This window comes from Cannabis sativa, chromosome 6 (genome assembly GCF_029168945.1).
Source record: "Cannabis sativa cultivar Pink pepper isolate KNU-18-1 chromosome 6, ASM2916894v1, whole genome shotgun sequence".
Classification (NCBI taxonomy): Eukaryota; Viridiplantae; Streptophyta; class Magnoliopsida; order Rosales; family Cannabaceae; genus Cannabis; species Cannabis sativa.
The window spans coordinates 7183857-7195879 of record NC_083606.1 but is presented as its reverse complement, the minus strand read 5'-3'; the positions used below and the strand labels follow the sequence as shown (position 1 = coordinate 7195879).

The 12023-nt window shown below is 31.2% G+C and overlaps 1 protein-coding gene across 5 annotated transcripts in view; it reads left to right on the top strand.

Annotated features, from left to right (window-relative positions):
- Nucleotides 1-5552: 5552 nt before the first annotated feature.
- The window catches only part of LOC115695813 (probable disease resistance protein At4g27220), a 105484-nt gene continuing 99013 nt past the window's right edge, over nucleotides 5553-12023 (top strand). For 2 of the 5 annotated variants that reach the window (XM_061116975.1, XM_061116976.1), the window contains exons 1-4: nucleotides 5553-5772; nucleotides 5860-5964; nucleotides 6095-6169; nucleotides 7022-7090. The gene's annotated coding sequence lies outside the window, so the exon portion shown is untranslated. The remainder of the gene's footprint in view (nucleotides 5773-5859; nucleotides 5965-6094; nucleotides 6170-7021; nucleotides 7091-12023) is intronic. The other 3 variants (XM_061116974.1, XM_061116978.1, XM_061116977.1) reach the window with 3 other exon arrangements.

Below are 12023 nucleotides of genomic sequence, written 5' to 3'. Positions count from 1 at the left end.
ATTTCGGGCATCTTGAAGTTCTTAGGGAGTTCCGCCTCCAGGATGTGCTTAGCACATGGTTCCCGGTCCTCGCTATCTAAGTCGGAGTCGTCCCCTTTCTGCCTTTGGGAGACTCGGGCAATGTCTTTTCGAAGTATGGCGAGTTCCGCCATAATTCCTTCATTTAACGTACCCGTGGAGACTGCGGGTCCGTATCTTTTTTGGTCAAGGTGATCCCGGAGGTCACCCGGGCTCTTGGTGCACGGAAACGCTTTTTCGGTCCTCTCGATCCTGAGGGCCAAAGCTCCCTTTTTGGGGCTTGCCCCTCTGCGGACCTTTCCCTTTAGGGAAATCTGAGCGGACCTTTCGTGGATCCTGCGCCTTTTTCTTTCGCCCTGGGGTAGAGGTAGGGTTTTTTGTTTGGTTCCCTTCAGCAGGGTACCTTATAGGGCTAGGCTCCCTAGAATTCTGTTGTTGGGAACTAGGCGAGGACGTCTCTGGTTCCTTGCCAAGTCCAGCAGTCATTGCCTTGGGATGCACGTGAATGCCAGCCACCTCCATGGCTTTTTGCATGGCCAGCATCACTTCTTGCATTTTTTGGTTTTGTGCTTTCTGAGCTTCGATCTCGGCTTCGTGATCGATAGCTTTTTGTCTGAGAAGCACCAACTCCGAGTAACTACCTTCGTCGTAGGCATACTCATCGAGGTTTCCCTCGTAGTCATCATCTGGAATTCCTTCTTCTTCCTCGGAACCCTCAGCTGCTCTTGAGGCTACATCTTCCTCATTTGGGTCTTGAGCATCTTCTAGGGGGCGAGGCTGACGAATACTTTTAGTCTCCACCATGTTTGTGAAGTCAAGTGTTCGTTTATAGTAGCTTTCTTCAGCTCTCAATGAAAGCACCAAAATATTGACCGAGATTTTCGGCAACTAATAAAATATTATAAAGTTAGAGAGCTGTAAGAAAATTAGAGAAGGATTTTTACGTGGTTGGGGCGTTAATGAGCCTTAGTCCACGAGTCTTTGTTATTTATGGATGTATTTAATACAGAGAATGTATTTGGGGAGTGTTTCACTCTTATAAATACAGAGAATGTTCTTGGTGAGTATTTACTCTACTTGCTCTTATGCAGCCCAAGATTCTCGATCCCATTTAATGAGCTTCGAGGGGGTATTTATAGTGTTTTTGGTGGGGTGATCCCCAAAATTATCCTTACAAACGTATCTGTAAGTATCCATAAAGTTGGGCATTCCCAATGAATATACCATGGGTAATGCATGGTCAAATCCCTAGGTGCTGTAGGGTTTCTATGTGGAATGTCCTTATTGTCTTTTGACTGATGTGACTCTTCACAGTGTAGCCGTCGCTAGACTTAAATGATCATTACTTTGAAGCTGCTGGTTGGAGGTTGTGCCGTCAGACTTTATTGCGTGTAGCAGTCCCAACACGCTTCCTCCCATGCGGCATTAAATGCGACTTGATTGCTCAGGAGAAACCTGACACGTCACGGAGATGCCTTAATGTTACTTCGAACTTCCGGGAGCATATGGGGTTCCATATGCCTTCTCCGGGAGCTACGTCCTGGAAGCCACCTTACAACACACAGACTTAGCAAATATTTTGGATTGTACATTGCTTAATCCACGTGTCCTTGTTTGGTTGGTCCACGTATATTGGGAAAAATTAGGGGCAACAAGTAGTATTAAATTTAGATTAATTTTAGTATATTTTTAATTTAGTTTTACTCGTATTTCGAGCAATTTTACGCTTGTTATCTTTTTATTCTTGCAGATTTAAAATAGAAGAACATTAGAAAAATATCAACGAAAAAAGATGAAAAAAAAATAAAAGATCGCATAAAATATCAATGTGGAAAAATCAGTAGCCTGCCTAGAAAAAAAGATATTACGCGCCAAACTCATGGAGAAAAAGGCACACGGGCCTCAGCCCAGGAGTAGGCATGTCGCGGCCCGCAGCATGAAAATCGTGTGAAGATGGCATACCGGCCACAACCCAACAAGGAGGGTGTCGTGGCCCGTCTCTTTGTGGAAGCAGAAAAAGATTTTTGCACGTGGGCGTGGATGGCTTCCTGATTCAAAGTTGAATAGGATTTTCAGCATGTGCGTTTTTTTTTTTTTTTTTTTTATCTTTGTAGTTCCTCAATGACTATATAAGGAGTGAGCTTCAGTTGATTTCGGTAAGCAATTCGAAAGGAAATAAAGAGCAGAAAAAGGAGTACGAATTTCACAAACTAACTGCAATACTGGAGGCATTCTTCAGAGGATTTTCAGCATTCTTTTCTTCTCTATTTTCGTTCGTACTTAATTAGTTTTAATTGCTTGATCACCAATTAACTGTGTATGATTTTGATGCAAGATCTGCAAAGTTAGTGTCAATTATGCTATAGTGAAATAGAACTGAATTTCGATATAGGACGAGAGTACCTATATGGTTTAGATAGCTTATAGGGTTTCTGTGTTTGATGACTGTTGCATGTTTAATTTATCACGAGAGTAGAAAATTTCTATGTAATTGAGATTTATATATCTGAAAAAACTATAAATTATCTTAGTAAACCTGCTTGTAACGCCCCGATATTTTGCCTTATTTTACAAAAAAATACTATTTTCATGCATAATTTGAAAAGATGAAAAAAGAATAATAATTTAAATACAACAGTGGATTTTAAAAAAAAAAATCAAAATGCAACAGAGAAGGATCCTTCATTTGTAAAACAAGATACAATAAGTAAATAATTTTAAATAATGCATTTCCACTGTGTTAGATTTATCAACTTCTTCAAATAAAACTAAGGCACCACCGGCGTTCTAGATCGTTTGGCCGTCCGTAGCCGCTCAGAGTATACGTACTAGAACTGACCCTGCTCACTATACATACTTTCCTGTCTTATACCTGTAGGGGGAAAGTAAGGGGGGTGAGCTAAAAGCTCAGTAAAGAAATGCTTATCATACAATACCATATAATATCACACATACCATTAATATATTTATTAAGTTTTAGCAATATCATACACCTTATTTTATTACCATAACCAAATAATTGTATACATAGAAACCTTTATCATATAGGTCCATAATAATTGTATCACACCATACATATATACAGAGATCATAACTCCAGTATCATATTCATAACATAATTATATCAATACTATAAATAATAATGTAATTACCATAACATTAGCATATCATAGCCATTACTTATATAACTCGGGCCTAGCCTGGCCCTACAATATCCTGGGCCTAATCTGCCCATATAATAACCTGGGCCTATGCAGCCCTACCATTGTTATAGGATAGGGTATCTCTATTTCAACAGTATTATCATTGTATCATACCCACCATAACAATCTCATACACGACTCAGTAAAATGTAGGGTAGGGTATCTCTACATTCAACGGCCTTATCCCGTATCATACCCCACCATGGTCCCTCACTTTACCTGAGACGTTAGCATACAACATATAACATACAACATACACCATACACCATACACCATACACCATACACCATACAGCATACAATACACAACATACAACATACAACATATACAAGTCATAACAATCATAATTTATATATCAATTTACGAATATTGTGTCCATACCACACATTCTCAGTACCATATACAAACTTATAATAACAAATTATAACTCATATTTTAGTACACAAAGAATTCAAATTTATGCAGATAAATACATATAAAACTATCTAATTTCCTTACCTCAAATCCCGCTGCTTAAGACTTGTTATCTCGTCACTACTACCTATAACAACACATGGGTCAAGGCCCTAACATTAAAATTCGGACTCTTACAGTACAGCAGAAAGAACACTATTTTTGACCAATAACTACACGAATTCAGTGAAAGTTTCCTTCATAAAAATTATAGGAAATTAATTATCTTTCCAATGATATATGAATCATTAAAAATAGATTAAAACTGAGGGAGTTATGATAGTTTTATAGAAACTATTTCTGAGAAGGAATATGGAGTAACGAATCACAAGAGACATCGGGCCTAGAAAGTTTTGATACTTAAATATTCCAAATGAGAGAATACTCTCTTCATAAAAGTTTTATAAAATTGAATTCCCTTTCTAATGAAACTAAAATCTTTGAAATCGGAGTTATAACATAAGAGATATAGATATTATACCGAAACAGTTTCTTAGAAATCCTGAAACAAATAGATTTCGAACTACAGCAATAAAACAATAATTTTAACTTAGAATAATCAATAATTGGTGAATGGTTTCTTCATAAAACATTTAGAAATTGAATTATCTTTTCAACGGTATTAAGATCGCTAGAATCGAATCATTATTCAGAGAGATATTCGGATTTTACTGAGACAATTTTTATAGAAAATATGAAAAAAAAAACGATTTACAACAAACAGCGTAGAAATATTAATTTTTGACATAGATAAATTTCGATTCAGTAAAACCTTTCTTCATAAGAATTATGGGAAATTCAATAAGCTTTCTACAGGCACCAAGATTGCAAGAATCGGATGAGTATTTAAAGAAAAATTAAATACTATTTTAATTTGGATATTATACTGTTATTGCATAGAAATGGGTAATAGAAAGATAATCATATAGTTCATAATGAATAGATACAATTCAAATCGAAAGCCTTAACATTTATGCACTATTAATTTTCTTTATTAATTTACTTGCTTTTCCCAAAATTTAAAAGCAGAACAAACTAATTTTCTATTATTCACCTAATGGAGACTCTGCTTTTGATTATTCGTTTATGATATAATATGATTAAAGAGGTCACTACACATTATTTAAATCTGGTAATAAGTAATGGTCTTCACGCGGGTTTCTTTTCTACACTACTTTTTTACATAAACCATGATGATCAAATTGACTCCACCCAACCCATCACTTCTTTTATTATTAATAATACAGAATATTTTTTAATGAAGAAATTATTTTCGAAATGCATCTTACATCTATAGAGACACGATTTTGTCTCGTGATGTACTTTCACGGAATGTATTCCGTGGTACATAAGATGGATCTCGGGGTACATTAAATGAGTGTCAGGGTACGTTTATACTTTTTAATCCTAATTACTCCTAGATCAATCTCAGCCGTCAGATCAAATAAGTCCTTCATCTGACGGCTGCCGTACATCAAAGAATGCATTCCGTGAAAGTACAATTACACGACAAAATCATATACATTTATATTTGGTCTCTCTCCTCTTCTCTACTGTTAACTCTCTCATTTCTCATTTTCAACTCTCATTCTCTCTCTCACTCTCAGCTCAACTCTCATTCTCTCTCTCATTTCTTCTACTCTCATTTTTCTTTTTAAGATCTGATTTCGAAAGGCTTTCTTTGTTGTTCATTTCTTTCGTAAACTTATATAAATATAAAAAAAAAAAATTGCTCTCTAGTTTATTTCTCTGTTCTCTTAATTTGTGGTTGAAGAAAAGCTTTTTTTTAAAAAAAAACCAGTGTGTCCTCTTCTCTGTTTGAAATGAAGAATCTTGGTGTGTAATTTAGTACTCTTTCGTTTAATTTCATTCAAAAAAAAAAAAAACAATGATCTTTTCGAAAATTAAGGATTTTGGTTTTTATTGTTAAAGAAAAAAAAGAGATTTTGGTTTTTATTGTTAAAAGAAAAAAAAAAAGATTTTAATTTTTATTTTGTTTACTGTGATTTTTCCTTTATGTAAAAGAAAGAGAGATCTAGCCTTTAATAAGTTGTGTTTTGATTCTGGAAAGACCAATTCCTCTACTAACCATTAAAAGGTACTCTTTTTTTTTTTACTCTTTTACTCTTTTTTAGTTTTACTATCTCTACTAAACTATTCTACTCTTTTTTTTTTTTTTTGGTAGAGGTAGCATTATCATTGCTTGAGATAATTGTTCTCTTATACGTGGTCAAGTCTACGCAGCAAGTTTGAACCAGTTGATGAATTGACCATAAATCACATGGCTTTCGTGATTTCACTAACTCTTTCTTTCTTTGTTTTTTTATTTACTGTTCAGAATATGTGATTGAAGTAAAGATGTATAGTTTTGGCTACATATTTATTATTATTATTATTATTTGGCTTGGTATTATTGACAGGTTCCTCCACTTTAACTTGTGCCTCACTTCAGATCTGCTTGGCTCCTCAATATATAAGTTTCATTTTAATCATAGGTTAGTGATATTATTATTATTATTATTTATTATTTCATAGAAAATAGGTCACTACTATACCGATTGTCTCTTACATTAAATTATGACCAATTTACTATCTAAAAAAAAGATTAATTACATATTTTAATAATAATAAATTAAACAAACAATATTTAAATTTTAATAACTATTTTATTATATCTTTTGTAACGGGCTGTAGGTCTTTTAATAATATATTTCCTCGCTTGTTTTAAAAAAATAACTATTTTATTATACCTAATTATTTTTTATTCAATCCGTGTATTTATTTACTTTATTTAGACATTATATTTATTTTCTATTTAGTTTTTATTTTCAATTGAATAATTCTTTTTTGCTTATTATTTTGTATGACAATCTGTGTACTGAATAAAGTGAGTATTCAATCAGTGACCTTTTTATGTTTGATGGAACACTAGTGAACTGCAAATTTCAATTTAGTAAGTGGTAATTAAATATATGTGTTTGATCGATAAGTTATTTTTGATTTGGAACAGTAATCTTTATCAGTGTTGCTAAATATTTTATAATATCTAACTGTTAATTTTTTTTATTATTATTTTGAAAGGGAGCTGAATAAACATTAGGTGGAACAATAGACTCCATTGCAGATGTCTTACGTACTTATAATGCTAGAGCATTTTCACGATATATTATTAAAGTGAACAACTATTTCTTCTGAAAAAAAAAAAAAGTGAAAAACTATTTCTATTCAAATTTGGTGTGTAGAATGTCTGATTATCGATCTTATTTGAATTAAATTACTTTTTTTTCTTTCTTAAAATCAACTAATTAAATATGTTTAAAATCTTTTTCTTGTTTTGGTATTGCCAGGCTGGACTTTGACTTGCCCTTTCAATTTGGCTGCGTTAGTGAAGATATAATTTTCAATTCTACGCAAAGGTTAGATCATTGTATAAATTTTCAAGTTATTTCATTAAATTGTGTTTCATTTATAAATTTGACTCTCACAATAATAATGAAGAAAATAACAAAATAATATTGTTATATAATTTCATTTATATCATATATAGAAGGAGAGTGCACATAACTTGAAAATAAACTTCTTATGCAAACCATATATGTATATAATGCTAAATAAAAGCAATACTTATAACATAAGCATTAAAAGTTATGCAGCAGATTAGAATGGTAAGCTATATGGGGATAACCTCTAAGCTAAGAAACTCTCAACTTTACTATTCATTGTATTCAATATATTTGCCATGTGTGGGGTGTGTTTTTCAGCTATTTTGTTAAAACCAAATGACACATACAGTTTTTACAATTTCACAAATGCACCACAAAATTGAAATTTCGTATTTTAATAGTATCAGTTTATTATTTAATTAAATTCTTAATTAAATATAGAATAATAAAACTGGTACTGAAACAGTTTTATAGTAACTATAAAAGACAGCTTTGTAGCTTCAAAATAAACCAGAAAAACAAATAGTGTAGAAAAGTAAAAACACACAAAGTTTTTGTACGTTGTTTCAACAATTCTTTCAGATTGTTACTAGTCATAGAGCCACGCCCAGAAATAAGATTCATTAGGTAGATCTTAAAAATACAAAATAATTAACTTATGCATAAATAGACTCCCTCTTATTGTATGCCGCAAGCTTAATGTATTCCACCTTCTAATCTAATCTTGTGAAATTTCAAGTGCCACTACTACAAAATTGGGCTTTAGAGGCGGTTTTTAAGGGTTTTGGCGTCGGTTTTGGCGAAATTCGCTACCGACGCTGTTCCAGGTGACGCTATAGGGTTTAAAACAACCGACGCGAAAGGCTCCCTATGAAAAAACCGACGCCATAGGGTCTTGGTATTCACTAGCTTTACAATTTCATCTTTTAGCATAATTTATATATATATATATATATATTATTTTATTATTAATATAATTAAATTAAGTATAAATTATATACAATAAGCATAAATAAAAATTAAATTGAAAAGTTAAATAAATACACATTTACATTAATCTAAGTGTTTGTATATTAGCTATCTTTTTATTAATATTTTATATTTGACATTATGTGTTTGTATTTTTGTAGTATATTAGTATATTTTTTATAATTTTTTTAAGTTATATTAATTTTGTATAATAATTAGTATATTAAATAATAAATAATGTGTAATATTTTTTAATTTTTATGTAATTTCATATTTTTATACATTTAAATTTTTCAAGACCAATAAAATAAAACAATAATTTAAGGACCAAAATAAATAGACAAAATTAGAGAAAGGGCTAAACTTTGCATGAATTTTTTTGAAAACTTTGAATATTAATAACTTTTGATCCGATTATCCATTTGAGACGATTTTTTTTTAACTTGGGTATTTTTTCGCGTTCTACGCATCCCAAACAACCTATGGCGATTTGGCCAACTATTTTGTCTAAAAAACGATCTTTTGTATACTAAAATCATGTTATGCACATCTTTCACCTAACTTTTTGTGTTTTATTTTGCTATTTTACTTAAATAAACTAATAAAATTCTAATATTAAGTATTAGAATCAATGTTAAATAAAATTCTTTTATATCTCTTCTAATATTTAAATAAATTCATTGTAGTTAATTTATATAAAGATTGTGTTTTGGTATATTGGTAAAGACTTATCAATTTATCTTTTTGGTCACAAGTTCAAATCTCATTAGACCATTTTTTGTATATCTTTTTTTTTTAGCCTACTATATCTATCATATGTATTACATCAATATTATTCTAAAATTACTCTAAGTATTTAAGAATTATCTAAATATATATATATATATAAAAAAAAACATTCTTATAAAATTAAGTTAAAGAAAGCATACCTTATACTAAAAATTATGTACTTGACTTCCGATAAAGTGACTTCCGATAAAATCCTAACAACCCAGTTTAATAGAAAAAAAAAAAATCAAATATTATCCTAATTCTACCGAAATTTCGGCAACATGACGGTTATAATTGAACATTTCCAAAAAAATTCAAACCTATTAATAACAACAAAACACAATTCAAAACAATATAAAATAATCACAACAACATTTAGCAATATAAAAGTTTACCACCCATCTGACTGCAGTATATGTATTCACAGAACCTACTTCACTACGGATGAATATTTAAGATATTCAAACTCTACTAAGCATTCATAATTATTATAATAAAAGTTAGTAAATGTATACCTCGAGCTACCTTGAAACCGATCAACACCAAATAAGTCGGATCCTTGCAAATTGACCTCACAACCTACAACGTAAAGAAATACTACAAAATTACCAATTTTTTTATTTAGCTACTTACTACTTATATAAATTATGAGTAACTAGTTAGTAATAAAAATACATGAATATGAATGAAAATTAGTAACTTGCTAAATAATTGTAACTAACTATTTACTAGTTACTAAAAAAAATAAAAACACATGAATAAAATTGAAAATAGAAAAAAAAAAATTAATACAAAATATAGTTAATTTCTAAATTTTTGTTTCTAAACTAATTTTATAGAAATTAATTTCTAAACTTTTATTTTAATACTCTCCTATCTCATTCTCATCACAATATTTAATTAACAAAACTATTAGTTTAAACTTTAAAATACTCAATATATACATATACAATATATAAAATACTCTCCTATATCACATTTCTCATTCACAATATATATACACACAATACATATTCAATACAACACAAAATACATACATATATACTCTCTTATATCACATTTTTCATTCACAATATATATACACACAATACATTTCTCATTCACAATATATATACACAAAATACATATTCAATACAACATAATACATATTTAATAATATAGAAAAACCCTAAAAAATTTATAAAATAAAAAATAAAGCAATGTACATTACTAAAATTAGTAGAAATCAGATTTATACCTTAATAGACGTTGAGATACAATGTTTTCTCCTCTAAAAACGGTGGCCGGAGGTATAACCACCACAACCACTACCTCTACCTTCGGTTTACCCTAAAAAATGAGGAAAAATGTGATCTTTTCAGGTATATAGTTTTAAGTATGAAAAATAGAAGATTTAGAAACAAAAATGAGCTAAAATGGTGAAAAAATGGTGAAATGGGGGTGATTTTTCGTGGTGGTTGGCGGAGAGGGTTTGGGGTTTCTCTGATTTGGGGATTTCTGGGCTGGCTGGTCGAATGAGGAAGACGAAGTGATGAGCTAGGGTTATAAACCCTTTCGGCGTCGGTTATTTGGAAATAACCGACGCCATAGGGGGGCACACCCTATGGCGTCGGTTATTTCCAAATAACCGACGCCAAAAGTGGCGTCAAATTCCCTTCTAAAAATTTTTAACCCTATGGCGTCGGTTATTAATTATTATGCTGAAAAAAGCGACTCTAAAGGCTTGTTTTGTAGTAGTGTGCTTGAACTCCCTTTGATCTCCTTGAAGAGTGCTTGTTTCCTCTCGAGGCAAGACCTAAAAAACAATCTCCTAAAAGCTTGTAAAACCTTTTCCCGAAGGTAGCACTGTTGCCCTTCTTTTTTTGCATACTTGAATAAAGACTCAAGACAATACAAAATACATATAAACAGAATAAGAGACGAACATTCTCTTCTATACAAAGCAAAGACACTCTTTTCTTAAGAAATGAATACAATTTAAAGTGTATGAAAGAGATATATGACGTAGCTGCTATAAGGTGTATTTATAAGCAATATATACCTTATTAACAGCTCACACACGGTCTGAACAAGACCACAACTCACTAGACAATTCCTTAAAAAAGATCTTCTTTTAGCCCAGGAATTTCTAATTCTGTACCTACAGAATCGTGAGCAGTAAGTGCAACTTTCTTTCTATAAAAAAAAAAGTCTTGCTTTGGTTTTCTCCACAAGAAATTTGAGCAAACATATTAGGAAACTCATACAAGATCAGATTAACAGAACTGGATAGATAGAGAAAGGATGAGTCATCAAACTTACACTTTATACCTTATTTTTCATAAATAGAAAAACTAGACAGTTTTCTTTCCAAATACAAATTAATTAATACGAAAAATATAAAAGTCAAATACACAAAATATATATATGGAAACTAAATAAATACCACAACTAAAATTAATGAATAAATTATAAAATATTTTTGTCAAATTAAATATGCCAAAAATAAAATTGAAAATCTCCTCCTTTGGCACTTTAATTGATAAAACATATTATAAGAAGAAAACATACACCAAGTGTTAGAAACAAAAACAATAGAGTATACTCCCCCAAGCATACTGACACATAAAACATATAACTTTTAAAATAGAAAAAAGTTCACAAACCACAAACAAAATAACTCCCTCTAAAACAAGGGTCCAGAGTTGTAACTAACAATCTAAAGAATAAATACTACCCCTTCTTTTTGTCTATCAAGGAGCTAAAGATAACAAACAAAATAAACAAAGTCATAATAGTTCAACAAACATAGAAATTAAGCAACAAGATAAAAAATGAACCACTTAAGCATATCATTGGATCGGAAGAATTTCATGATGTTGTTCATCCTCCTGAGAAGCAAGGCTTGACTTGACTCCATTTTTTCCAAATGCAAGTTGAATTCAGCCATTTCTGTAGGAGCAGAAATGGAGGCATATGCAGCAGCAGGTTCATCAGTAGCATCAGGGGAAGCAGAACGAGCCTTTTTCTTAGCAAATTTTCCTTGAGGAGTTTTTTTGGGACTTTAAAAGTGGTACCAACAACAGGCATTTCAATGGATTCATTCTCAAGAACCAACTCCTTTTGGTTAGACAAAATCTCATAAATCAAGTGATAAAAAATAAGATTAAGCCTAAGTTTCTTGCCC